The sequence below is a fragment of the Garra rufa genome, chromosome 1 (assembly GCF_049309525.1).
Source record: "Garra rufa chromosome 1, GarRuf1.0, whole genome shotgun sequence".
Classification (NCBI taxonomy): Eukaryota; Metazoa; Chordata; class Actinopteri; order Cypriniformes; family Cyprinidae; genus Garra; species Garra rufa.
Genome location: NC_133361.1, coordinates 87,597,744 through 87,624,581, shown reverse-complemented (window position 1 = coordinate 87,624,581; position 26,838 = coordinate 87,597,744). Strand labels below are relative to the sequence as shown.

The 26,838-nt window shown below is 36.9% G+C and overlaps 14 non-coding genes across 14 annotated transcripts in view; all 14 read right to left on the bottom strand.

Annotated features, from left to right (window-relative positions):
* Window positions 1-3,128: 3,128 nt before the first annotated feature.
* LOC141299258 (5S ribosomal RNA) lies at window positions 3,129-3,247 on the bottom strand. Its single transcript, XR_012341739.1, has one exon. It is a non-coding gene; the product is annotated as a 5S ribosomal RNA (ribosomal RNA).
* Window positions 3,248-4,000: 753 nt separating this feature from the next.
* On the bottom strand, window positions 4,001-4,119 carry LOC141299250 (5S ribosomal RNA). Its single transcript, XR_012341738.1, has one exon. It is a non-coding gene; the product is annotated as a 5S ribosomal RNA (ribosomal RNA).
* A 5,641-nt stretch (window positions 4,120-9,760) lies between these two features.
* LOC141299247 (5S ribosomal RNA) lies at window positions 9,761-9,879 on the bottom strand. The gene has a single exon (XR_012341737.1). It is a non-coding gene; the product is annotated as a 5S ribosomal RNA (ribosomal RNA).
* Window positions 9,880-10,632: 753 nt separating this feature from the next.
* Window positions 10,633-10,751, bottom strand: LOC141299240 (5S ribosomal RNA). The gene has a single exon (XR_012341736.1). It is a non-coding gene; the product is annotated as a 5S ribosomal RNA (ribosomal RNA).
* Window positions 10,752-16,392: 5,641 nt separating this feature from the next.
* LOC141299234 (5S ribosomal RNA) lies at window positions 16,393-16,511 on the bottom strand. Its single transcript, XR_012341735.1, has one exon. It is a non-coding gene; the product is annotated as a 5S ribosomal RNA (ribosomal RNA).
* An 84-nt stretch (window positions 16,512-16,595) lies between these two features.
* LOC141299226 (5S ribosomal RNA) lies at window positions 16,596-16,714 on the bottom strand. The gene has a single exon (XR_012341733.1). It is a non-coding gene; the product is annotated as a 5S ribosomal RNA (ribosomal RNA).
* Window positions 16,715-23,300: 6,586 nt separating this feature from the next.
* LOC141311764 (5S ribosomal RNA) lies at window positions 23,301-23,419 on the bottom strand. The gene has a single exon (XR_012349170.1). It is a non-coding gene; the product is annotated as a 5S ribosomal RNA (ribosomal RNA).
* Window positions 23,420-23,503: 84 nt separating this feature from the next.
* LOC141315637 (5S ribosomal RNA) lies at window positions 23,504-23,622 on the bottom strand. Its single transcript, XR_012351071.1, has one exon. It is a non-coding gene; the product is annotated as a 5S ribosomal RNA (ribosomal RNA).
* Window positions 23,623-23,706: 84 nt separating this feature from the next.
* LOC141299219 (5S ribosomal RNA) lies at window positions 23,707-23,825 on the bottom strand. The gene has a single exon (XR_012341732.1). It is a non-coding gene; the product is annotated as a 5S ribosomal RNA (ribosomal RNA).
* Window positions 23,826-24,578: 753 nt separating this feature from the next.
* LOC141299213 (5S ribosomal RNA) lies at window positions 24,579-24,697 on the bottom strand. The gene has a single exon (XR_012341731.1). It is a non-coding gene; the product is annotated as a 5S ribosomal RNA (ribosomal RNA).
* Window positions 24,698-25,450: 753 nt separating this feature from the next.
* LOC141299200 (5S ribosomal RNA) lies at window positions 25,451-25,569 on the bottom strand. The gene has a single exon (XR_012341727.1). It is a non-coding gene; the product is annotated as a 5S ribosomal RNA (ribosomal RNA).
* An 84-nt stretch (window positions 25,570-25,653) lies between these two features.
* Window positions 25,654-25,772, bottom strand: LOC141299199 (5S ribosomal RNA). Its single transcript, XR_012341726.1, has one exon. It is a non-coding gene; the product is annotated as a 5S ribosomal RNA (ribosomal RNA).
* Window positions 25,773-25,856: 84 nt separating this feature from the next.
* Window positions 25,857-25,975, bottom strand: LOC141299198 (5S ribosomal RNA). Its single transcript, XR_012341725.1, has one exon. It is a non-coding gene; the product is annotated as a 5S ribosomal RNA (ribosomal RNA).
* Window positions 25,976-26,728: 753 nt separating this feature from the next.
* The window catches only part of LOC141299197 (5S ribosomal RNA), a 119-nt gene continuing 9 nt past the window's right edge, over window positions 26,729-26,838 (bottom strand). The window contains exon 1 of the ribosomal RNA XR_012341724.1: window positions 26,729-26,838. This exon is cut by the window's right edge and continues 9 nt beyond it. This is a non-coding gene — a ribosomal RNA (5S ribosomal RNA).

The window sequence follows — 26,838 nt, the reverse complement described above, 5'->3', positions numbered from 1 at the left end:
AAAATTTTAGCTAAAATCTTCAAATCTGCATTCAACATTGTAATCGGCCTATAATTCTTCAAACTCTTATTATCACCTTTTCTTTTATAAATCAACTTCATTAGTCCCATACTCATTCTTTGATCCAGCTCTTTTTTCTTAAATATTTCATCATACACTTCTTTTAAGATCTTACTTATTTCCTTCTTAAAAATCTTATAAAATTCATTCACTATTCCATCTATTCCCGGACTTTTGTTACTTTTTAGACTTTCTATCGCTTGTATTATCTCTTCTTCCTTTATTTCCTCGTCACAGTCTTTTTTGTCTTCTTCTTCTACTCTCGCTTTGATATGTTGCAGTAAGTAATTTTTGTTTTCCTCTTCTATACCTTCCTCTCTAAACAAGTCTTCATAAAAAATCCTTACTTCATTTAAGAGTAACTCTGTTCCTATTATGGACTCTTCATCTTTGTTTTTTAGTTCTTTTATTGTATCTGCCCTTCCCCTTCTTCTTTCTAGGTCAAAAAAAAATTTAGTACATTTTTCCCCTTCTATTGTGTATCTAGCTTTGCTCCTTAGTCTTGCCCCTTGACATTTTTCCTCTTCCATTTTCTTAAGCTTCTCTTCTAACTCTACTATTTTTTGAATATCCATTACCTTTTCCTTTGTTTCTTTTCTTAAACTTTCTCTAATTCCCTGTTCTTTAGCATTTTTGGCTTTTCTCATACCTTTACTAAATTCAATTGAATACTTCTTTATTTCATATTTTACATTTTCCCACCATATTCGTTTGTCTTCCCCATACATGCCATCCTTCTTTTCCTGTTCCATTAAATCATATATTCCCAATTTGTAATTCTCATCTTTTAAAATTCCAGAATTTAAAATCCACACCCCTGGTCCTTTATCCTCCTTGTTAAAATCTATTTTCCACCTTATCATCTTGTGATCACTAAAACTAGTGTCACTATAAACAATATCATCAATAAAATAATCTATATCCCTTGTACTTAAAATAAAATCAATTCTCGTTTGATTCAAAAAGTTACCAACCAAGCTCCTTCTAGTAAATTCTTTTTTGTTTTCATGTCTCTCCCTCCACACATCAGTCATGTTTCTTTCTTCCATTAAAGATACCAGCTCTTTTCTTCCCATGTCTGTTCTAAAAACCATTCCCTCCGCTATATCTCTTTTACTAAACACAGTGTTAAAATCTCCTACAATTATTACTGACTTCCATTTATCTATTATTCCTCTAATGTTTTCAAAAAACTCCCTTTTTTCTTTCTCTTCTGTTGGCGCATGAACATTCATTAAAATAAACTCTTTTTCCCCGTGACTTATTTCAACAGCATTACATTTTCCTTTTCCATCATTATATATTTCTTTCACTTTGCAGTCAATATCATTTCTTATTAAAATCGCCACTCCACTTCCTAACTTTACATCTCCATTACTATAAAACATTTCACCATTCCACATCTTTTTGACATTGTCAATTACCTCCTTTTTCCAGTTCGTTTCCTGAAATACAATAATGTCTTCTTTCTTGCATAGTTCTAGAGTATTTTTCAGTTTGTTCATATTCATTAATCCTCTTGCATTCCAGCATACAAAATTTAAAACCATACTGTACAAAAATAAATAATTAAAAACAGTCATTCTTGATTATCTTCTCCATCTTCCCCACTCAACACCTCAATTTTATTCTCTGAATACTTAAGTCTTTTCCTTTTTGCCATTTCCAAATTAGGTATTACCTTCAGTTGTTTTCTCCGTGGCATTATTCCCAGTCCTCTGTCCTTTTGGTTCTTTATTCCTTCCTCTCCTGTCAGTTCTACTACAATCAGTTCTCCTCCCCTTGATAGTGTTTCTTCCGCTGATTTCTCTTCCTCCATTCTTTCCTCCTGATCTTCTACTTCCTGTTGCTCTTCTTTTTCTTGTTCTTTACTAGTCCCATGTCCCTCTCTTCCAGTTATCTCGTACTGCTCTTCCTCTTCGTTTGTTTCTTGGGTTTCTGTAGTGTTGTTATGCATCTGCCCGTTCATTTGTTGCTCCTCCTCTTCCTCGTTGTTCTGCATCCAGCATTCACATTTGTTTAGCGTTTTAAAACAGTCTGGACACTTCACTGCATTGCATTCCCGTGCAAAATGACCATGCTCCTCACATTTGCGACACTTAAAGTCTGGACAATCCTTCAGGAAATGCTCCGGGCTCATACACAACCGGCAGGTTTTAACCTGCTTATTGTGTATCACCCGAAAATGCTGAGTTCCTTCTGCTGTCTCAAACCGCGTACTGTATGGGAGCGATGCCACCTCTCTTGGGAATTTAGCTTTGATGAACCTTGTTCCATCTTCAATATCCGTACCTGGATAACATCTCCTCTTCATACTTGAGACAGGGATAACTCCCCACCCCTCCAGTTTCGTTATGATGTCGTCGTCACTCAGATAGACGGGTATATGCATAAATGACACCACATACTCCCTGTCTTCCAACTTCCTCACTTCACAAATGTGTCCATTGATATCCAGTCCATTTAACAGTTCATCACAACATTCCTCAGATTCCATTGTTACCTCATATTGTTTCTGTTGTTTCGGGCGCACCGCCAAAATTCCCTTCACACCGATTTTCTTCGTTATTGCTTTAATGATACTCTCTGCATTGCCATCTCTTGTTTCACTCACATCAATAGTTATTGTTGCCTCTTTCCTGTATAGCCTCTTTGTGCTGCTTATGATCCTTTCTCGTTGTCCTAATTCAGTCCTTTGTTCTTTTGCCATCTCTATCTCTGCCGCCATTTCCTTGTTGCTGCCGTGTAGTCCGTCCGAATCACTCATACTTGCGAAAAAACAACAAACACAAACCACTTCCCAGACAGCACACGGCTGCTGGTTAGTGGTTTAAAACAAAAAAACTTACTAACACAAACCAAAACTTATTTTCACTCACACTAACCAAATAAATCGAGAAGGTAAGAGTATCTCTCTTTCCAAACTGCAGTCACACACTTCCTGGTTTGCTCTAGGGCGCTCTCAGGGTGGTGTGGCCGTAAGCGAGGGCTGCTCCAAAAAGTGGGCTATTTAAAGATCAGCCTCCGTAAAAGCCAGCATATTATATAAATAGTGAAGAAAAGGCAAAAGCTTACAGCACCTGGTATTCCCAGGCGGTCTCCCATCCAAGTACTAAGCAGGCCCGACGCTGCTTAGCTTCCGAGATCAGACGAGATCGGGCGCTCTCAGCGCGGTATGGCCGTAAGCGAGGGCTGCTCCAAAAAGTGGGCTATTTAAAGATCAGCCTCCGTAAAAGCCAGCATATTATATAAATAGTGAAGAAAAGGCAAAAGCTTACAGCACCTGGTATTCCCAGGCGGTCTCCCATCCAAGTGTAACAATCGGCCTTATCAGCCGAGTTACAAGACTAAAATGGGATCAGATTTAACTGTGAGAGATGACTAGTGGTTAAAAGAATGAGACATAAAAGAAGATTGGTTTAAATAGATTTGGTTTATTTACAAGGTTCACATAAAAGACTTTAAAACAACACGATAAAACGAGGTAAACGCTGTTAAAAGAATACAGTTCATTTGTCCATACCCTAAAAACAGTCCAAGAATCCCAGTGTGTTGATAAGTCCAATGTGAGTGTCCACCGGTGTATATACAATCCACAGAAAGTGTAATCCAAAGTTTGCAGGTGGTGAATGGAAAGGTGAGCTCTAAAATTAGCAACTCCTCAATCCAACAGTTTGGTGACTGTCCTTTGTTTGTCATGCTGCTCTCTTATACAGTTGTACTTCCTGCTTCCTGTCATGTGTCTAGTCACATGGCAGGCCAACCATCCATTTTTTAAAGACACACACTCACTTAAAATGTTAAGAGTAATAAAATGGCCTAAAAAACATGTAAAACACTTAAAACTCTATAATACATTTAAATGATTGTAATAAATAGAGCGGTAAAACACGTCTTTCTAAAAGCCAGCATATTATATAAATAGTGAAGAAAAGGCAAAAGCTTACAGCACCTGGTATTCCCAGGCGGTCTCCCATCCAAGTACTAAGCAGGCCCGACGCTGCTTAGCTTCCGAGATCAGACGAGATCGGGCGCTCTCAGCGCGGTATGGCCGTAAGCGAGGGCTGCTCCAAAAAGTGGGCTATTTAAAGATCAGCCTCCGTAAAAGCCAGCATATTATATAAATAGTGAAGAAAAGGCAAAAGCTTACAGCACCTGGTATTCCCAGGCGGTCTCCCATCCAAGTACTAAGCAGGCCCGACGCTGCTTAGCTTCCGAGATCAGACGAGATCGGGCGCTCTTTTTTTTTTTTTTTTTTTTTTTTTGATTATTATTATACAAGTTTAAAATTCATTACATGAATGAAATAAAAATGACAATTAAATTACATTTGAGCATATACAATTCATCATCCACAAAATACATCAAAATCAAAACATCAATTTTCTGGCATTTCAATCCCATTTCCTTTTAACACTTCCTCCACTTGTTTTGAAAATATTTTGTAAAACAGCATCTCTTTTTTTTCCATTTTAAAATAATTCCACAGTGTTAAAATGTACTCCTCAACCTTACATTTAAATAATCTCCACAGATCTAATACACACCCTTTACTCTTTCCTAAATTCCTCCTTTTCCATATAGCACTTTTCGCCAAAACCAATAACAACTCTATCACTTTTTTATTCTTGCATTTTTCCTTCACTCCCAAAATTAAAGTTTGATTCCAGTCACTCTCTTCTTTCCCATCCCTTAAACTCTTAATCATTTTCTTTAACATTTGAAAAAATGTTTCCAATTTTTCACAAAATAAAAACAAATGTAGAATACCTTCATCCTGTTTTTTACATATTTTACAAATGGCATCACTTTCCTTCCCCATTATACAAAGCCTCATTTCCGAAAAAATCACATTATGTCTGATAAAATAGTCTAGACACTCCAAATCTGTACTTCCAATCCCACTTCTTATATTCTTCCAAATATCATTCTCTTCAATTCCATTAAAATGTCTCAACCACATTTGATTTGCATTGGGTTTCTTAAAAATATATTTTTTAAGACATTGATAAAACATCCTTACATTACACAATCTCAAATCCACCATTTTGTCTTCCATTTTCATATACACATCAACTTTGCTTTCTGTTTCTTCTCTTTTTTTAATTTCTTCCAACCACTCTTTTGGTACTGCACTTTTAACTTCATCATATTGTTTTTCCAGACTAGCCACACTATATTCTTCTTTTTCTTCTTCCATAGCATCTATGATCACTTGTAACGGCAAAAATCCATCTTTAAATTCATACAACACATCTTTGACTTGCCTTATCCCTACTTCCCACCATTTCTTAAAAAATAAAACTTGTCCATTAAAAACAATGTTACTGTTCAAGAAAATAGGTTGATTGAGGACCGTTTTTCTCCCAAATGGCTTAAAATCAATCTCCTTGAGAAAAAACCCCCAAGCAACTAAAACCTCTTTATAAAAATTTGGTATCCCCTCCATCATCCAATTTTTGAGTTTCATCCATAAAATGTTATCATTTAAAAATACATTCCCACATTTTGCTAAAAAATGTTTCATTGTAATTTTCCAATCTCCCTTTTTATCCATGTCCAAATATTTTTTAACCACCTTCACTCTCATACTTTTCTTTTTTAATTCTATATCAACAAGTCCCAACCCTCCCTCTTCTGGCCTTCCAATGAGTGTGTGGTATGCTATTCTTGGGGGTTTTTTCTCCCATATAAAATCCATAATATATTCTTTTACTCTTTTTTCCACCCATTTTGGCATTGAAACCACTGATAAAATGTACCACATTTTGGTTAACATTAAAACGTTCGCTATTAAAACCTTCCCTTTCAAATTCAAAATTCTTTTTTGCCAAAAATTCAATCTGTTTTTCATTGCACCTATAACCTCTTCCCACATTCTGTCTGTTGCACTCTTCTCATCTTTACCTAGCGTTACTCCTAAAATCTTCATTTCTTGTACTTCTTTAAAACCCAGAACCTCTTTTAAATCAGACACTTCTCCAAATCTCATATAAACAGTTTTTTCCGCATTTACTTTTGCTCCTGTACCTTTACAAAACCTTGTCACCCTTTCCATTACATTTTCAACACTTTTATAATCTTCCACAATTAGTGTAGTGTCATCTGCATATTGAAATACTTTTGTTTCTTCTAGTCCCTCCTCAATTTTTATCCCTTTTATTTCTTTATCTTTTTGAATTAACATCCCTAGTGGTTCTGCTATCAGCGTATATAGCTGTGCTGATAATGGACATCCTTGTCTAATGGATCTTGTGACATTAAAAGGATTGGTTAAAAAGCCGTTACATTTTACTCTTGTCATTATATTTCTATATAAAATCCTTAACCACTCTTTAAAATTCTCCCCAAAACCAAAATGATCTAAAATCGAAAATAAAAACTCATGCTCCACTCTATCGAAAGCCTTCTCGAAGTCTAGGCTAATTATATATCCTTTCCTATTATTTTCCTTTAAAATACTCATTATGTCTCGTATACCACTTGTTGTATCCGCTATATCCCTCCCTGTCACCCCGTAGGCCTGGTTTGTCTCAATTATTTTTGGTAAGACATTCTTCAATCTACTTGATAAAATTTTAGCTAAAATCTTCAAATCTGCATTCAACATTGTAATCGGCCTATAATTCTTCAAACTCTTATTATCACCTTTTCTTTTATAAATCAACTTCATTAGTCCCATACTCATTCTTTGATCCAGCTCTTTTTTCTTAAATATTTCATCATACACTTCTTTTAAGATCTTACTTATTTCCTTCTTAAAAATCTTATAAAATTCATTCACTATTCCATCTATTCCCGGACTTTTGTTACTTTTTAGACTTTCTATCGCTTGTATTATCTCTTCTTCCTTTATTTCCTCGTCACAGTCTTTTTTGTCTTCTTCTTCTACTCTCGCTTTGATATGTTGCAGTAAGTAATTTTTGTTTTCCTCTTCTATACCTTCCTCTCTAAACAAGTCTTCATAAAAAATCCTTACTTCATTTAAGAGTAACTCTGTTCCTATTATGGACTCTTCATCTTTGTTTTTTAGTTCTTTTATTGTATCTGCCCTTCCCCTTCTTCTTTCTAGGTCAAAAAAAAATTTAGTACATTTTTCCCCTTCTATTGTGTATCTAGCTTTGCTCCTTAGTCTTGCCCCTTGACATTTTTCCTCTTCCATTTTCTTAAGCTTCTCTTCTAACTCTACTATTTTTTGAATATCCATTACCTTTTCCTTTGTTTCTTTTCTTAAACTTTCTCTAATTCCCTGTTCTTTAGCATTTTTGGCTTTTCTCATACCTTTACTAAATTCAATTGAATACTTCTTTATTTCATATTTTACATTTTCCCACCATATTCGTTTGTCTTCCCCATACATGCCATCCTTCTTTTCCTGTTCCATTAAATCATATATTCCCAATTTGTAATTCTCATCTTTTAAAATTCCAGAATTTAAAATCCACACCCCTGGTCCTTTATCCTCCTTGTTAAAATCTATTTTCCACCTTATCATCTTGTGATCACTAAAACTAGTGTCACTATAAACAATATCATCAATAAAATAATCTATATCCCTTGTACTTAAAATAAAATCAATTCTCGTTTGATTCAAAAAGTTACCAACCAAGCTCCTTCTAGTAAATTCTTTTTTGTTTTCATGTCTCTCCCTCCACACATCAGTCATGTTTCTTTCTTCCATTAAAGATACCAGCTCTTTTCTTCCCATGTCTGTTCTAAAAACCATTCCCTCCGCTATATCTCTTTTACTAAACACAGTGTTAAAATCTCCTACAATTATTACTGACTTCCATTTATCTATTATTCCTCTAATGTTTTCAAAAAACTCCCTTTTTTCTTTCTCTTCTGTTGGCGCATGAACATTCATTAAAATAAACTCTTTTTCCCCGTGACTTATTTCAACAGCATTACATTTTCCTTTTCCATCATTATATATTTCTTTCACTTTGCAGTCAATATCATTTCTTATTAAAATCGCCACTCCACTTCCTAACTTTACATCTCCATTACTATAAAACATTTCACCATTCCACATCTTTTTGACATTGTCAATTACCTCCTTTTTCCAGTTCGTTTCCTGAAATACAATAATGTCTTCTTTCTTGCATAGTTCTAGAGTATTTTTCAGTTTGTTCATATTCATTAATCCTCTTGCATTCCAGCATACAAAATTTAAAACCATACTGTACAAAAATAAATAATTAAAAACAGTCATTCTTGATTATCTTCTCCATCTTCCCCACTCAACACCTCAATTTTATTCTCTGAATACTTAAGTCTTTTCCTTTTTGCCATTTCCAAATTAGGTATTACCTTCAGTTGTTTTCTCCGTGGCATTATTCCCAGTCCTCTGTCCTTTTGGTTCTTTATTCCTTCCTCTCCTGTCAGTTCTACTACAATCAGTTCTCCTCCCCTTGATAGTGTTTCTTCCGCTGATTTCTCTTCCTCCATTCTTTCCTCCTGATCTTCTACTTCCTGTTGCTCTTCTTTTTCTTGTTCTTTACTAGTCCCATGTCCCTCTCTTCCAGTTATCTCGTACTGCTCTTCCTCTTCGTTTGTTTCTTGGGTTTCTGTAGTGTTGTTATGCATCTGCCCGTTCATTTGTTGCTCCTCCTCTTCCTCGTTGTTCTGCATCCAGCATTCACATTTGTTTAGCGTTTTAAAACAGTCTGGACACTTCACTGCATTGCATTCCCGTGCAAAATGACCATGCTCCTCACATTTGCGACACTTAAAGTCTGGACAATCCTTCAGGAAATGCTCCGGGCTCATACACAACCGGCAGGTTTTAACCTGCTTATTGTGTATCACCCGAAAATGCTGAGTTCCTTCTGCTGTCTCAAACCGCGTACTGTATGGGAGCGACGCCACCTCTCTTGGGAATTTAGCTTTGATGAACCTTGTTCCATCTTCAATATCCGTACCTGGATAACATCTCCTCTTCATACTTGAGACAGGGATAACTCCCCACCCCTCCAGTTTCGTTATGATGTCGTCGTCACTCAGATAGACGGGTATATGCATAAATGACACCACATACTCCCTGTCTTCCAACTTCCTCACTTCACAAATGTGTCCATTGATATCCAGTCCATTTAACAGTTCATCACAACATTCCTCAGATTCCATTGTTACCTCATATTGTTTCTGTTGTTTCGGGCGCACCGCCAAAATTCCCTTCACACCGATTTTCTTCGTTATTGCTTTAATGATACTCTCTGCATTGCCATCTCTTGTTTCACTCACATCAATAGTTATTGTTGCCTCTTTCCTGTATAGCCTCTTTGTGCTGCTTATGATCCTTTCTCGTTGTCCTAATTCAGTCCTTTGTTCTTTTGCCATCTCTATCTCTGCCGCCATTTCCTTGTTGCTGCCGTGTAGTCCGTCCGAATCACTCATACTTGCGAAAAAACAACAAACACAAACCACTTCCCAGACAGCACACGGCTGCTGGTTAGTGGTTTAAAACAAAAAAACTTACTAACACAAACCAAAACTTATTTTCACTCACACTAACCAAATAAATCGAGAAGGTAAGAGTATCTCTCTTTCCAAACTGCAGTCACACACTTCCTGGTTTGCTCTAGGGCGCTCTCAGGGTGGTGTGGCCGTAAGCGAGGGCTGCTCCAAAAAGTGGGCTATTTAAAGATCAGCCTCCGTAAAAGCCAGCATATTATATAAATAGTGAAGAAAAGGCAAAAGCTTACAGCACCTGGTATTCCCAGGCGGTCTCCCATCCAAGTACTAAGCAGGCCCGACGCTGCTTAGCTTCCGAGATCAGACGAGATCGGGCGCTCTCAGCGCGGTATGGCCGTAAGCGAGGGCTGCTCCAAAAAGTGGGCTATTTAAAGATCAGCCTCCGTAAAAGCCAGCATATTATATAAATAGTGAAGAAAAGGCAAAAGCTTACAGCACCTGGTATTCCCAGGCGGTCTCCCATCCAAGTGTAACAATCGGCCTTATCAGCCGAGTTACAAGACTAAAATGGGATCAGATTTAACTGTGAGAGATGACTAGTGGTTAAAAGAATGAGACATAAAAGAAGATTGGTTTAAATAGATTTGGTTTATTTACAAGGTTCACATAAAAGACTTTAAAACAACACGATAAAACGAGGTAAACGCTGTTAAAAGAATACAGTTCATTTGTCCATACCCTAAAAACAGTCCAAGAATCCCAGTGTGTTGATAAGTCCAATGTGAGTGTCCACCGGTGTATATACAATCCACAGAAAGTGTAATCCAAAGTTTGCAGGTGGTGAATGGAAAGGTGAGCTCTAAAATTAGCAACTCCTCAATCCAACAGTTTGGTGACTGTCCTTTGTTTGTCATGCTGCTCTCTTATACAGTTGTACTTCCTGCTTCCTGTCATGTGTCTAGTCACATGGCAGGCCAACCATCCATTTTTTAAAGACACACACTCACTTAAAATGTTAAGAGTAATAAAATGGCCTAAAAAACATGTAAAACACTTAAAACTCTATAATACATTTAAATGATTGTAATAAATAGAGCGGTAAAACACGTCTTTCTAAAAGCCAGCATATTATATAAATAGTGAAGAAAAGGCAAAAGCTTACAGCACCTGGTATTCCCAGGCGGTCTCCCATCCAAGTACTAAGCAGGCCCGACGCTGCTTAGCTTCCGAGATCAGACGAGATCGGGCGCTCTCAGCGCGGTATGGCCGTAAGCGAGGGCTGCTCCAAAAAGTGGGCTATTTAAAGATCAGCCTCCGTAAAAGCCAGCATATTATATAAATAGTGAAGAAAAGGCAAAAGCTTACAGCACCTGGTATTCCCAGGCGGTCTCCCATCCAAGTACTAAGCAGGCCCGACGCTGCTTAGCTTCCGAGATCAGACGAGATCGGGCGCTCTTTTTTTTTTTTTTTTTTTTTTTTTGATTATTATTATACAAGTTTAAAATTCATTACATGAATGAAATAAAAATGACAATTAAATTACATTTCAGCATATACAATTCATCATCCACAAAATACATCAAAATCAAAACATCAATTTTCTGGCATTTCAATCCCATTTCCTTTTAACACTTCCTCCACTTGTTTTGAAAATATTTTGTAAAACAGCATCTCTTTTTTTTCCATTTTAAAATAATTCCACAGTGTTAAAATGTACTCCTCAACCTTACATTTAAATAATCTCCACAGATCTAATACACACCCTTTACTCTTTCCTAAATTCCTCCTTTTCCATATAGCACTTTTCGCCAAAACCAATAACAACTCTATCACTTTTTTATTCTTGCATTTTTCCTTCACTCCCAAAATTAAAGTTTGATTCCAGTCACTCTCTTCTTTCCCATCCCTTAAACTCTTAATCATTTTCTTTAACATTTGAAAAAATGTTTCCAATTTTTCACAAAATAAAAACAAATGTAGAATACCTTCATCCTGTTTTTTACATATTTTACAAATGGCATCACTTTCCTTCCCCATTATACAAAGCCTCATTTCCGAAAAAATCACATTATGTCTGATAAAATAGTCTAGACACTCCAAATCTGTACTTCCAATCCCACTTCTTATATTCTTCCAAATATCATTCTCTTCAATTCCATTAAAATGTCTCAACCACATTTGATTTGCATTGGGTTTCTTAAAAATATATTTTTTAAGACATTGATAAAACATCCTTACATTACACAATCTCAAATCCACCATTTTGTCTTCCATTTTCATATACACATCAACTTTGCTTTCTGTTTCTTCTCTTTTTTTAATTTCTTCCAACCACTCTTTTGGTACTGCACTTTTAACTTCATCATATTGTTTTTCCAGACTAGCCACACTATATTCTTCTTTTTCTTCTTCCATAGCATCTATGATCACTTGTAACGGCAAAAATCCATCTTTAAATTCATACAACACATCTTTGACTTGCCTTATCCCTACTTCCCACCATTTCTTAAAAAATAAAACTTGTCCATTAAAAACAATGTTACTGTTCAAGAAAATAGGTTGATTGAGGACCGTTTTTCTCCCAAATGGCTTAAAATCAATCTCCTTGAGAAAAAACCCCCAAGCAACTAAAACCTCTTTATAAAAATTTGGTATCCCCTCCATCATCCAATTTTTGAGTTTCATCCATAAAATGTTATCATTTAAAAATACATTCCCACATTTTGCTAAAAAATGTTTCATTGTAATTTTCCAATCTCCCTTTTTATCCATGTCCAAATATTTTTTAACCACCTTCACTCTCATACTTTTCTTTTTTAATTCTATATCAACAAGTCCCAACCCTCCCTCTTCTGGCCTTCCAATGAGTGTGTGGTATGCTATTCTTGGGGGTTTTTTCTCCCATATAAAATCCATAATATATTCTTTTACTCTTTTTTCCACCCATTTTGGCATTGAAACCACTGATAAAATGTACCACATTTTGGTTAACATTAAAACGTTCGCTATTAAAACCTTCCCTTTCAAATTCAAAATTCTTTTTTGCCAAAAATTCAATCTGTTTTTCATTGCACCTATAACCTCTTCCCACATTCTGTCTGTTGCACTCTTCTCATCTTTACCTAGCGTTACTCCTAAAATCTTCATTTCTTGTACTTCTTTAAAACCCAGAACCTCTTTTAAATCAGACACTTCTCCAAATTTCATATAAACAGTTTTTTCCGCATTTACTTTTGCTCCTGTACCTTTACAAAACCTTGTCACCCTTTCCATTACATTTTCAACACTTTTATAATCTTCCACAATTAGTGTAGTGTCATCTGCATATTGAAATACTTTTGTTTCTTCTAGTCCCTCCTCAATTTTTATCCCTTTTATTTCTTTATCTTTTTGAATTAACATCCCTAGTGGTTCTGCTATCAGCGTATATAGCTGTGCTGATAATGGACATCCTTGTCTAATGGATCTTGTGACATTAAAAGGATTGGTTAAAAAGCCGTTACATTTTACTCTTGTCATTATATTTCTATATAAAATCCTTAACCACTCTTTAAAATTCTCCCCAAAACCAAAATGATCTAAAATCGAAAATAAAAACTCATGCTCCACTCTATCGAAAGCCTTCTCGAAGTCTAGGCTAATTATATATCCTTTCCTATTATTTTCCTTTAAAATACTCATTATGTCTCGTATACCACTTGTTGTATCCGCTATATCCCTCCCTGTCACCCCGTAGGCCTGGTTTGTCTCAATTATTTTTGGTAAGACATTCTTCAATCTACTTGATAAAATTTTAGCTAAAATCTTCAAATCTGCATTCAACATTGTAATCGGCCTATAATTCTTCAAACTCTTATTATCACCTTTTCTTTTATAAATCAACTTCATTAGTCCCATACTCATTCTTTGATCCAGCTCTTTTTTCTTAAATATTTCATCATACACTTCTTTTAAGATCTTACTTATTTCCTTCTTAAAAATCTTATAAAATTCATTCACTATTCCATCTATTCCCGGACTTTTGTTACTTTTTAGACTTTCTATCGCTTGTATTATCTCTTCTTCCTTTATTTCCTCGTCACAGTCTTTTTTGTCTTCTTCTTCTACTCTCGCTTTGATATGTTGCAGTAAGTAATTTTTGTTTTCCTCTTCTATACCTTCCTCTCTAAACAAGTCTTCATAAAAAATCCTTACTTCATTTAAGAGTAACTCTGTTCCTATTATGGACTCTTCATCTTTGTTTTTTAGTTCTTTTATTGTATCTGCCCTTCCCCTTCTTCTTTCTAGGTCAAAAAAAAATTTAGTACATTTTTCCCCTTCTATTGTGTATCTAGCTTTGCTCCTTAGTCTTGCCCCTTGACATTTTTCCTCTTCCATTTTCTTAAGCTTCTCTTCTAACTCTACTATTTTTTGAATATCCATTACCTTTTCCTTTGTTTCTTTTCTTAAACTTTCTCTAATTCCCTGTTCTTTAGCATTTTTGGCTTTTCTCATACCTTTACTAAATTCAATTGAATACTTCTTTATTTCATATTTTACATTTTCCCACCATATTCGTTTGTCTTCCCCATACATGCCATCCTTCTTTTCCTGTTCCATTAAATCATATATTCCCAATTTGTAATTCTCATCTTTTAAAATTCCAGAATTTAAAATCCACACCCCTGGTCCTTTATCCTCCTTGTTAAAATCTATTTTCCACCTTATCATCTTGTGATCACTAAAACTAGTGTCACTATAAACAATATCATCAATAAAATAATCTATATCCCTTGTACTTAAAATAAAATCAATTCTCGTTTGATTCAAAAAGTTACCAACCAAGCTCCTTCTAGTAAATTCTTTTTTGTTTTCATGTCTCTCCCTCCACACATCAGTCATGTTTCTTTCTTCCATTAAAGATACCAGCTCTTTTCTTCCCATGTCTGTTCTAAAAACCATTCCCTCCGCTATATCTCTTTTACTAAACACAGTGTTAAAATCTCCTACAATTATTACTGACTTCCATTTATCTATTATTCCTCTAATGTTTTCAAAAAACTCCCTTTTTTCTTTCTCTTCTGTTGGCGCATGAACATTCATTAAAATAAACTCTTTTTCCCCGTGACTTATTTCAACAGCATTACATTTTCCTTTTCCATCATTATATATTTCTTTCACTTTGCAGTCAATATCATTTCTTATTAAAATCGCCACTCCACTTCCTAACTTTACATCTCCATTACTATAAAACATTTCACCATTCCACATCTTTTTGACATTGTCAATTACCTCCTTTTTCCAGTTCGTTTCCTGAAATACAATAATGTCTTCTTTCTTGCATAGTTCTAGAGTATTTTTCAGTTTGTTCATATTCATTAATCCTCTTGCATTCCAGCATACAAAATTTAAAACCATACTGTACAAAAATAAATAATTAAAAACAGTCATTCTTGATTATCTTCTCCATCTTCCCCACTCAACACCTCAATTTTATTCTCTGAATACTTAAGTCTTTTCCTTTTTGCCATTTCCAAATTAGGTATTACCTTCAGTTGTTTTCTCCGTGGCATTATTCCCAGTCCTCTGTCCTTTTGGTTCTTTATTCCTTCCTCTCCTGTCAGTTCTACTACAATCAGTTCTCCTCCCCTTGATAGTGTTTCTTCCGCTGATTTCTCTTCCTCCATTCTTTCCTCCTGATCTTCTACTTCCTGTTGCTCTTCTTTTTCTTGTTCTTTACTAGTCCCATGTCCCTCTCTTCCAGTTATCTCGTACTGCTCTTCCTCTTCGTTTGTTTCTTGGGTTTCTGTAGTGTTGTTATGCATCTGCCCGTTCATTTGTTGCTCCTCCTCTTCCTCGTTGTTCTGCATCCAGCATTCACATTTGTTTAGCGTTTTAAAACAGTCTGGACACTTCACTGCATTGCATTCCCGTGCAAAATGACCATGCTCCTCACATTTGCGACACTTAAAGTCTGGACAATCCTTCAGGAAATGCTCCGGGCTCATACACAACCGGCAGGTTTTAACCTGCTTATTGTGTATCACCCGAAAATGCTGAGTTCCTTCTGCTGTCTCAAACCGCGTACTGTATGGGAGCGATGCCACCTCTCTTGGGAATTTAGCTTTGATGAACCTTGTTCCATCTTCAATATCCGTACCTGGATAACATCTCCTCTTCATACTTGAGACAGGGATAACTCCCCACCCCTCCAGTTTCGTTATGATGTCGTCGTCACTCAGATAGACGGGTATATGCATAAATGACACCACATACTCCCTGTCTTCCAACTTCCTCACTTCACAAATGTGTCCATTGATATCCAGTCCATTTAACAGTTCATCACAACATTCCTCAGATTCCATTGTTACCTCATATTGTTTCTGTTGTTTCGGGCGCACCGCCAAAATTCCCTTCACACCGATTTTCTTCGTTATTGCTTTAATGATACTCTCTGCATTGCCATCTCTTGTTTCACTCACATCAATAGTTATTGTTGCCTCTTTCCTGTATAGCCTCTTTGTGCTGCTTATGATCCTTTCTCGTTGTCCTAATTCAGTCCTTTGTTCTTTTGCCATCTCTATCTCTGCCGCCATTTCCTTGTTGCTGCCGTGTAGTCCGTCCGAATCACTCATACTTGCGAAAAAACAACAAACACAAACCACTTCCCAGACAGCACACGGCTGCTGGTTAGTGGTTTAAAACAAAAAAACTTACTAACACAAACCAAAACTTATTTTCACTCACACTAACCAAATAAATCGAGAAGGTAAGAGTATCTCTCTTTCCAAACTGCAGTCACACACTTCCTGGTTTGCTCTAGGGCGCTCTCAGGGTGGTGTGGCCGTAAGCGAGGGCTGCTCCAAAAAGTGGGCTATTTAAAGATCAGCCTCCGTAAAAGCCAGCATATTATATAAATAGTGAAGAAAAGGCAAAAGCTTACAGCACCTGGTATTCCCAGGCGGTCTCCCATCCAAGTACTAAGCAGGCCCGACGCTGCTTAGCTTCCGAGATCAGACGAGATCGGGCGCTCTCAGCGCGGTATGGCCGTAAGCGAGGGCTGCTCCAAAAAGTGGGCTATTTAAAGATCAGCCTCCGTAAAAGCCAGCATATTATATAAATAGTGAAGAAAAGGCAAAAGCTTACAGCACCTGGTATTCCCAGGCGGTCTCCCATCCAAGTACTAAGCAGGCCCGACGCTGCTTAGCTTCCGAGATCAGACGAGATCGGGCGCTCTCAGCGCGGTATGGCCGTAAGCGAGGGCTGCTCCAAAAAGTGGGCTATTTAAAGATCAGCCTCCGTAAAAGCCAGCATATTATATAAATAGTGAAGAAAAGGCAAAAGCTTACAGCACCTGGTATTCCCAGGCGGTCTCCCATCCAAGTACTAAGCAGGCCCGACGCTGCTTAGCTTCCGAGATCAGACGAGATCGGGCGCTCTTTTTTTTTTTTTTTTTTTTCTCCTTTATTTAAAAAATTAAAATTTTGTTACATTTCAGAGATTCACAAGTTTTCCTTAGGTTTTACAACATTTGTGTTTAACATATTTTACATATTTCCCCATAACCACTTTATTGTATGGTCTTTGAATTCAATCATAGGGTTTCCCTTCACCAATATTTCAATAAAAACCTCCTCCTTCTCATGTGATAAAAGATAGTTCTGTATCAAGTTTACAACAATATCCATCCTGTTTTTAAACATAATCCATACATCCACCTTTTTTCCATCATATTTTGCCATGTTCCTCCTTAACCAAATTACATATTTTGCCACTGTTACACATATATTAAAAACATACATTTTACAATCTTCCATACCAAATAGAAACATTTTTTCCCATTTCTTTTGTTCCTCCACATATTTCTTTCCCAAAAGCAGTTTTGCGATTTTTTTTAACTTTCTCATAAAATCTTCCAATTTTTCACAATAGAAAAACAAATGCCGTAAACCTTCCCCTTCTTTTCTGCATACTTTACATATATCATCTTGTTCAAGTCCTATTTTACACAGTCTCATTTCAGTTAAAATACAATTGTGTCTCAATAAGTAGTTAAAATTTTCTAAAACTGGTTCAATATACTTTAATCTTACATTTCCCCATATTTCCTTTTCATTCAAATCATCATACCTTTCTTTCCAGTAGCTGAGTGCTACTGGTTTCGTAAAAGCCCTTGACCTAAAAACCACATACAAATTTTTCACTGTACATTCTTTCAATTTGATTTTTTCCCCAGCAGTCTTTTTAAGATATACCTCCGGCAATTCATTCTCATCACCTGTCTCATTATTGTCAATTTTTTCAATCCATTCCTTTGGTATTGCTTTTTTCAACTCTTCATATTGTTTCTGTAATCTTGTTTTATACACTCTTTTAAAATCATCCGCCACAGCATCCACAATAACTTGTAATGGTAAATATCCTTTTATCACTTCATATAATACATCTTTTACCTGTCTTATGCCTCCATCCCACCATTCCTTATAGTATACTACATTCCCCTCATTTACAATATTTGGGTTTAAGAAAAGAGGCTGTTCTAAAATCTGAGCTCTTCCTTTTGGTAAAATCTGTACATTTTCTAAAAATTCACCCCATGTCTCTAAAACCTCCATATAAAACCTTGGTATTCCTGCTGTCATCCAATTTTTAACCTCCATCCATAAAACATTACACCCCATTTTAAAAAGACCACATTTTTCCAGAAAGTATTCCATCACACATTTCCAAATTACTTCCTTCCTTGTTTCCAAAAAATGTTGAACATTTTTAATTCTTAAAGATTTCATTCTTAAAAAAGTGTCTAAAAGCCCCAAACCTCCTTCCTTAATATCTCCAATCAATGTTTGATATGCAATCTTGGCTCTCCCCTTTCCCCATAAAAACTTTAAAACCCCTTCTTTGATTTTCTTATAATACCCTTGAGGCAATGGGGTTACTGCCAACACATACCAAACTTTAGAAAGCAATAAAGCATTAATAATTAAAACTTTCCCCTTCAAAGTCAAATTTCTGGTCTGCCAAAATCTTAATCTTTTCTCAATTCCAATTAAAACTCCCTCCCAATTCAAATTATCTGTCTTATTAAAATCCATCCCTACCCAAATTCCTAAAATTTTAATCATCTCCTTTTCTTCTTTGAATGGTATGTGTTGTGATATTTCTTGTACATTTCCAATCCTCATACACACACTTTTCCCCACGTTCACTTTTGCTCCTGAACCATTACAATAGCGCTCTAAGATCCCCATTGCCTCTTTAATACTCTGAATGTCTTCAACCAACAAAGTAGTATCGTCCGCGTATTGATACACCGGTTCTCTTTTTTCATTTTTCTCAATTTGTATTGCTTTTATGTTTCTGTCTGCCTTTATAGCCAAACCCAAAGGTTCAGCTACCAGCGTGTATAATAAGGCAGACAATGGACATCCTTGTCTTATCGACCTTGTTGGCTGAAAACATTCAGTTAAAAAACCATTACATTTTATACAAGTTAAAACATCCTTATAAAAAATTCGTATCCATTTCCTAAATTTTTCCCCAAACCCGAAACCTTTAAGAACCTCCAATAAAAACTCATGTTCTACTCTGTCAAACGCCTTCTCCAGATCTAAGCTAATTAAAAACCCCCCTTTATCTTTCTCTTTCATATAATATATTGTGTCTCTTATACTTTTAACCACATCTGCTATGTCTTTTCCTTGCACCCCATATGCTTGTGTTGTTTTAATAATCTTGGGTAAAATACTTTTTAATCTATTGGCTAAAACCTTTGCTAAAATTTTAAAATCTGTATTCAGCATTGTTATTGGTCTAAAATTCTTGAGATCTTTTGAATCACCTCTTCTTTTGTATATAATTTTTATCATTCCTATTTTCATTGTTTCACTCAATATCCCTTTCTTAAAAATTTCTTCATAAACCTCTTTTAAAATCGGTACTAATAGCTCTTTAAATTCCTTATAGAATTCATTTGTTAGACCGTCTACCCCTGGACTTTTCCTTGTCGATAATTGTTGGATTGCAATCTCTATTTCTTCTGCTTTAATATCCTCATCACAGAATTTCTTGTCTTCTTTATTTACCTTTGTTTGGATTTGTTTTATTAAAAATTCTTCATCTTCTCTTTTTATTCCTTGTTTTTTAAACAAGTCCATATAAAATTGCCTAACTGTTTTTAAAATTCCTTCCGTTTCCGTCTCTAAATTGCCATCTTTGTTTAAAACCTCTTTTATTAGATCTGCTTTTTGTCTGTTTCTTTCCAGATTAAAGAAAAATTGTGTACATCTTTCTCCCTCTACGGCATACTTTGCTTTACTTCTTACTATTGCACCTTTACACTTTTCTTCTTCCATTAATTTTAGCTTATCTTGTAACATTACTATTTCCTCAATATTCCCTTTCCCCATCTTCTCCGCCTCTTTTCTTAGCTCATTTTCTAGCTTCTTCCTTAACAGTTGTTCTTTTTGTCTTTTGATTTTTTGAAAAAATTGACTATACTCCATTGAGCTTTTCTTTATCTCCCACTTAACATTATCCCACCAAATTACTTTATCTTCCTTATACATATCATTTTTTAGATTTCCTTCTACCACCTTTTTAACTCTGTCCTTAAAATCATCACTCTTTAAAACCTCCGCATTTAAAATCCATACCCCTCTTCCTCTTTCCACTTTTGTAAAATCTATTGTCAAATGCAATAAAGAATGATCACTCAACCCTACAACTTCATAAAATACATCCTTTATCATCCCTTCCATTTCCTTCATACATAAAACATAATCTATTCTACTTTGTTTTAGCTCTTTTAAAACCATCTGTCTTCTAGAAAAAGTTCTTCTTGTTCTGTTTCTTTCCCTCCAAACATCAATCAATTGGCAATCCTCCATCATCTTTTTCAATTCTTCTCTACCTTTATCTATTCTAAAAACCATGTTACTTGCCAAGTCTAATTCCGTAAAAACAGTATTAAAATCTCCAATCAAAATACCCTTTTCCCATATTCTTACATTGTCAGATATTTTACTAAAAAACCTTTTCTTTTCTTTCTCTTCATTTGGGGCGTGAATGTTATAAATAATTAAATTCTCTTCTCCTTTTTCTATTTTCACTGCTAAGCTTTTCCCCATTTTATCATCATATATCACTTGTTCTTTTCCTCCTATTCTTCTACTGGTTAAAATAGCTACACCACTTCCCACATTTTCTTCTCCATTATTAAAATACATATTCCCATCCCATTTTGTTTGGAACCTTTTCATACTTTCATTTTTCCAATTTGTTTCTTGCAACACAATCACATCAATTCCTTTACATAATACACACATCATCTCAAATTTTTCCATATTCATCAAACCTCTAGCATTCCATGATATCAGTTTTAAAAACATTGAAAAAAGGTGAAAAAAAAAATTGAGTAGATAATTAATGTGTAAAAGAATTAATAATATATTCAAAAAAGGGGGGGGGGGGCTAATCTTCTTCCTCCTCCTCCTCCTCCATTAACACCTGAAAACTATTGACCCATTTAGAATTTTCTGCATCCTTATTCTGTTCTTTTCTTCTCTTTCTCTTTGCACCTTCAATATTGGGTTTTACCTTAATAGTCCTTCTTCTTACTACTTCTTTTCCGTCCCTCCATCTGTCTGTCTTTTCCAGTTCTTTATTTTCCTCCCATGCACCTATTGTTTGCTCTTCCTTGCTTTTTAGTTCTTGAATCTCCATTGCCTCTAAAGTTCTCTGTGTTAATTCCAGCGGTGTCCATATCTCTTCCCTCTCTCCTTTCTGAAAGGTCCCCAACTCCTCTTGGTTTTCTCTTTCTTTAATTTGCTCCAAGTCACCTTTTGTTTGCTCTTCCTTGCTTTTTGGTTCTTTATTCTCCATTGTCTCGAAAGTTCTCTGTGTTATTTCCAAAGGTGTCCATATATTTTCCATTTCCCCTTCCTGAGAGTTCTCAATTACCTCTTGATTTTCTACGTTGGCTTCTTTATTTGTTTCCTTTTCTGTCCCAGCCTCTTCCTCATTTTCCACTTCCTCAATTTCTGTTTCTTTCAACATTTGCCTTCCTTCACTGAAAATTTCTTCATTATGTAATACGTTCTCCCCCTCCATCCAACACTCGCATCTTACCAGCACTCTTCTGCAATCCGGGCACTTTATTGCCTCACAATCTCTTGCGAAGTGTCCTTGCTCCTCGCACTGAAAACACTTGAATTCCGGACAGTCTTTGAACATATGCCCTGGACTCATACACAACCGACAGGTTTTCACCTGCCGATCGTGTAAAATCCGGCAATATTGTGTTCCTTCCTCCGTGTTAAATTTTGTGCTATATGGGAGCGACACCACTTCCTTCGGGAATTTAACCCTTAGGTACCTCGTACCATCTGCAATTTCTGTGCCCGGATACATCCTCCTTCTAATATCAGATGCTGGTGTTACTCCCCAATCTTTTAATTTATCAAGAATCTCTGAATCTTCAATATAGGCCGGCAAATGTATGAAGGAAACCACATATTCTCTATCCTGCAAATGTCTTATTTTGCACATTTTTCCTTTTATCTTTAATTCATCATCCAAGTCCTTGCAATCCTCTTTACTCCTCAGTGTTATTTCATATTCCTTTGTTTGCCTAGGTCTTACTGCCAGTATCTTACCTCCTCCAATTCTTTCATTCACTGCTTTTATAATATCCTCCGCTCTTGCATCTCTCAACTCCACCATATCCACAATCACTGTTGCCTCTTTGGAGTACTTCTTTTTGTAATCCGTTCGTTTCTGTCCATCTCGTTGTCTTATTTCCCGTCCATTTTCTGTTTCGTCTCGTCTTTCTCCAGGCATATACACGTCTTCACCTTGTAATCTGTCCGTTCTTGAAGCCATAATCACTACAAAAACTTCCCAGACAGCACAATGCTGCTGGGAAGCTTAGCCACTAACAAAAAAACAAATCAAAAATAAGAAAAAACAACTGTCCACAAACCAAACAAATAAAAAACAAAACAGAGTGAGCCTTTCTCACCCACTGCAGCCGAACACTTCCTGTTTTACCAGCAACTCACTAGCGCCCCCAGGGTGGTATGGCCGTAAGCGAGGGCTGCTCCAAAAAGTGGGCTATTTAAAGATCAGCCTCCGTAAAAGCCAGCATATTATATAAATAGTGAAGAAAAGGCAAAAGCTTACAGCACCTGGTATTCCCAGGCGGTCTCCCATCCAAGTGTAACAATCGGCCTTATCAGCCGAGTTACAAGACTAAAATGGGATCAGATTTAACTGTGAGAGATGACTAGTGGTTAAAAGAATGAGACATAAAAGAAGATTGGTTTAAATAGATTTGGTTTATTTACAAGGTTCACATAAAAGACTTTAAAACAACACGATAAAACGAGGTAAACGCTGTTAAAAGAATACAGTTCATTTGTCCATACCCTAAAAACAGTCCAAGAATCCCAGTGTGTTGATAAGTCCAATGTGAGTGTCCACCGGTGTATATACAATCCACAGAAAGTGTAATCCAAAGTTTGCAGGTGGTGAATGGAAAGGTGAGCTCTAAAATTAGCAACTCCTCAATCCAACAGTTTGGTGACTGTCCTTTGTTTGTCATGCTGCTCTCTTATACAGTTGTACTTCCTGCTTCCTGTCATGTGTCTAGTCACATGGCAGGCCAACCATCCATTTTTTAAAGACACACACTCACTTAAAATGTTAAGAGTAATAAAATGGCCTAAAAAACATGTAAAACACTTAAAACTCTATAATACATTTAAATGATTGTAATAAATAGAGCGGTAAAACACGTCTTTCTAAAAGCCAGCATATTATATAAATAGTGAAGAAAAGGCAAAAGCTTACAGCACCTGGTGTTCCCAGGCGGTCTCCCATCCAAGTACTAAGCAGGCCCGACGCTGCTTAGCTTCCGAGATCAGACGAGATCGGGCGCTCTCAGCGCGGTATGGCCGTAAGCGAGGGCTGCTCCAAAAAGTGGGCTATTTAAAGATCAGCCTCCGTAAAAGCCAGCATATTATATAAATAGTGAAGAAAAGGCAAAAGCTTACAGCACCTGGTATTCCCAGGCGGTCTCCCATCCAAGTACTAAGCAGGCCCGACGCTGCTTAGCTTCCGAGATCAGACGAGATCGGGCGCTCTCAGCGCGGTATGGCCGTAAACGAGGGCTGCTCCAAAAAGTGGGCTATTTAAAGATCAGCCTCCGTAAAAGCCAGCATATTATATAAATAGTGAAGAAAAGGCAAAAGCTTACAGCACCTGGTATTCCCAGGCGGTCTCCCATCCAAGTACTAAGCAGGCCCGACGCTGCTTAGCTTCCGAGATCAGACGAGATCGGGCGCTCTCAGCGCGGTATGGCCGTAAGCGAGGGCTGCTCCAAAAAGTGGGCTATTTAAAGATCAGCCTCCGTAAAAGCCAGCATATTATATAAATAGTGAAGAAAAGGCAAAAGCTTACAGCACCTGGTATTCCCAGGCGGTCTCCCATCCAAGTGTAACAATCGGCCTTATCAGCCGAGTTACAAGACTAAAATGGGATCAGATTTAACTGTGAGAGATGACTAGTGGTTAAAAGAATGAGACATAAAAGAAGATTGGTTTAAATAGATTTGGTTTATTTACAAGGTTCACATAAAAGACTTTAAAACAACACGATAAAACGAGGTAAACGCTGTTAAAAGAATACAGTTCATTTGTCCATACCCTAAAAACAGTCCAAGAATCCCAGTGTGTTGATAAGTCCAATGTGAGTGTCCACCGGTGTATATACAATCCACAGAAAGTGTAATCCAAAGTTTGCAGGTGGTGAATGGAAAGGTGAGCTCTAAAATTAGCAACTCCTCAATCCAACAGTTTGGTGACTGTCCTTTGTTTGTCATGCTGCTCTCTTATACAGTTGTACTTCCTGCTTCCTGTCATGTGTCTAGTCACATGGCAGGCCAACCATCCATTTTTTAAAGACACACACTCACTTAAAATGTTAAGAGTAATAAAATGGCCTAAAAAACATGTAAAACACTTAAAACTCTATAATACATTTAAATGATTGTAATAAATAGAGCGGTAAAACACGTCTTTCTAAAAGCCAGCATATTATATAAATAGTGAAGAAAAGGAAAAAGCTTACAGCACCTGGTATTCCCAGGCGGTCTCCCATCCAAGTACTAAGCAGGCCCGACGCTGCTTAGCTTCCGAGATCAGACGAGATCGGGCGCTCTCAGCGCGGTATGGCCGTAAGCGAGGGCTGCTCCAAAAAGTGGGCAATTAAAAGATCAGCCTCCGTAAAAGCCTGCATATTATATAAATAGTGAAGAAAAGGCAAAAGCTTACAGCACCTGGTATTGCCAGGCGGTCTCCCATCCAAGTGTAACAATCGGCCTTATCAGCCGAGTTACAAGACTAAAATGGGGTCAGATTTAACTGTGAGAGATGACTAGTGGTTAAAAGAATGAGACATAAAAGAAGATTGGTTTAAATAGATTTGGTTTATTTACAAGGTTCACATAAAAGACTTTAAAACAACACGATAAAACGAGGTAAACGCTGTTAAAAGAATACAGTTCATTTGTCCATACCCTAAAAACAGTCCAAGAATCCCAGTGTGTTGATAAGTCCAATGTGAGTGTCCACCGGTGTATATACAATCCACAGAAAGTGTAATCCAAAGTTTGCAGGTGGTGAATGGAAAGGTGAGCTCTAAAATTAGCAACTCCTCAATCCAACAGTTTGGTGACTGTCCTTTGTTTGTCATGCTGCTCTCTTATACAGTTGTACTTCCTGCTTCCTGTCATGTGTCTAGTCACATGGCAGGCCAACCATCCATTTTTTAAAGACACACACTCACTTAAAATGTTAAGAGTAATAAAATGGCCTAAAAAACATGTAAAACACTTAAAACTCTATAATACATTTAAATGATTGTAATAAATAGAGCGGTAAAACACGTCTTTCTAAAAGCCAGCATATTATATAAATAGTGAAGAAAAGGCAAAAGCTTACAGCACCTGGTATTCCCAGGCGGTCTCCCATCCAAGTACTAAGCAGGCCCGACGCTGCTTAGCTTCCGAGATCAGACGAGATCGGGCGCTCTCAGCGCGGTATGGCCGTAAGCGAGGGATGCTCCAAAAAGTGGGCTATTTAAAGATCAGCCTCCGTAAAAGCCAGCATATTATATAAATAGTGAAGAAAAGGCAAAAGCTTACAGCACCTGGTATTCCCAGGCGGTCTCCCATCCAAGTACTAAGCAGGCCCGACGCTGCTTAGCTTCCGAGATCAGACGAGATCGGGCGCTCTCAGCGCGGTATGGCCGTAAGCGAGGGCTGCTCCAAAAAGTGGGCTATTTAAAGATCAGCCTCCGTAAAAGCCAGCATATTATATAAATAGTGAAGAAAAGGCAAAAGCTTACAGCACCTGGTATTCCCAGGCGGTCTCCCATCCAAGTACTAAGCAGGCCCGACGCTGCTTAGCTTCCGAGATCAGACGAGATCGGGCGCTCTCAGCGCGGTATGGCCGTAAGCGAGGGCTGCTCCAAAAAGTGGGCTATTTAAAGATCAGCCTCCGTAAAAGCCAGCATATTATATAAATAGTGAAGAAAAGGCAAAAGCTTACAGCACCTGGTATTCCCAGGCGGTCTCCCATCCAAGTGTAACAATCGGCCTTATCAGCCGAGTTACAAGACTAAAATGGGATCAGATTTAACTGTGAGAGATGACTAGTGGTTAAAAGAATGAGACATAAAAGAAGATTGGTTTAAATAGATTTGGTTTATTTACAAGGTTCACATAAAAGACTTTAAAACAACACGATAAAACGAGGTAAACGCTGTTAAAAGAATACAGTTCATTTGTCCATACCCTAAAAACAGTCCAAGAATCCCAGTGTGTTGATAAGTCCAATGTGAGTGTCCACCGGTGTATATACAATCCACAGAAAGTGTAATCCAAAGTTTGCAGGTGGTGAATGGAAAGGTGAGCTCTAAAATTAGCAACTCCTCAATCCAACAGTTTGGTGACTGTCCTTTGTTTGTCATGCTGCTCTCTTATACAGTTGTACTTCCTGCTTCCTGTCATGTGTCTAGTCACATGGCAGGCCAACCATCCATTTTTTAAAGACACACACTCACTTAAAATGTTAAGAGTAATAAAATGGCCTAAAAAACATGTAAAACACTTAAAACTCTATAATACATTTAAATGATTGTAATAAATAGAGCGGTAAAACACGTCTTTCTAAAAGCCAGCATATTATATAAATAGTGAAGAAAAGGCAAAAGCTTACAGCACCTGGTATTCCCAGGCGGTCTCCCATCCAAGTACTAAGCAGGCCCGACGCTGCTTAGCTTCCGAGATCAGACGAGATCGGGCGCTCTCAGCGCGGTATG